Below are 242 nucleotides of genomic sequence, written 5' to 3' on the forward strand. Positions count from 1 at the left end.
ATCGGAAGTGGATACCGACAAAGGGAATATAATGGCGTTATGCAAATTTTCAGAATGATCGGCGTACTTTGATAAAATGCAGTACACACAAGAAAACTGACCCATACTGGATTTTATCAAAGTATGGCCAATCATTTTGAAAATTGATTGATTGCATAATGCTATAACTTTTCATTCTGAACAACTTTTCTTAATAACACTTTAGCGTAATGTGAACGGAAAAGGTAGTTTACCTAGAACTA

This window comes from Photinus pyralis, unplaced genomic scaffold (genome assembly GCF_008802855.1).
Source record: "Photinus pyralis isolate 1611_PpyrPB1 unplaced genomic scaffold, Ppyr1.3 Ppyr1.4_LG4, whole genome shotgun sequence".
In the NCBI taxonomy this organism is placed as follows: Eukaryota; Metazoa; Arthropoda; class Insecta; order Coleoptera; family Lampyridae; genus Photinus; species Photinus pyralis.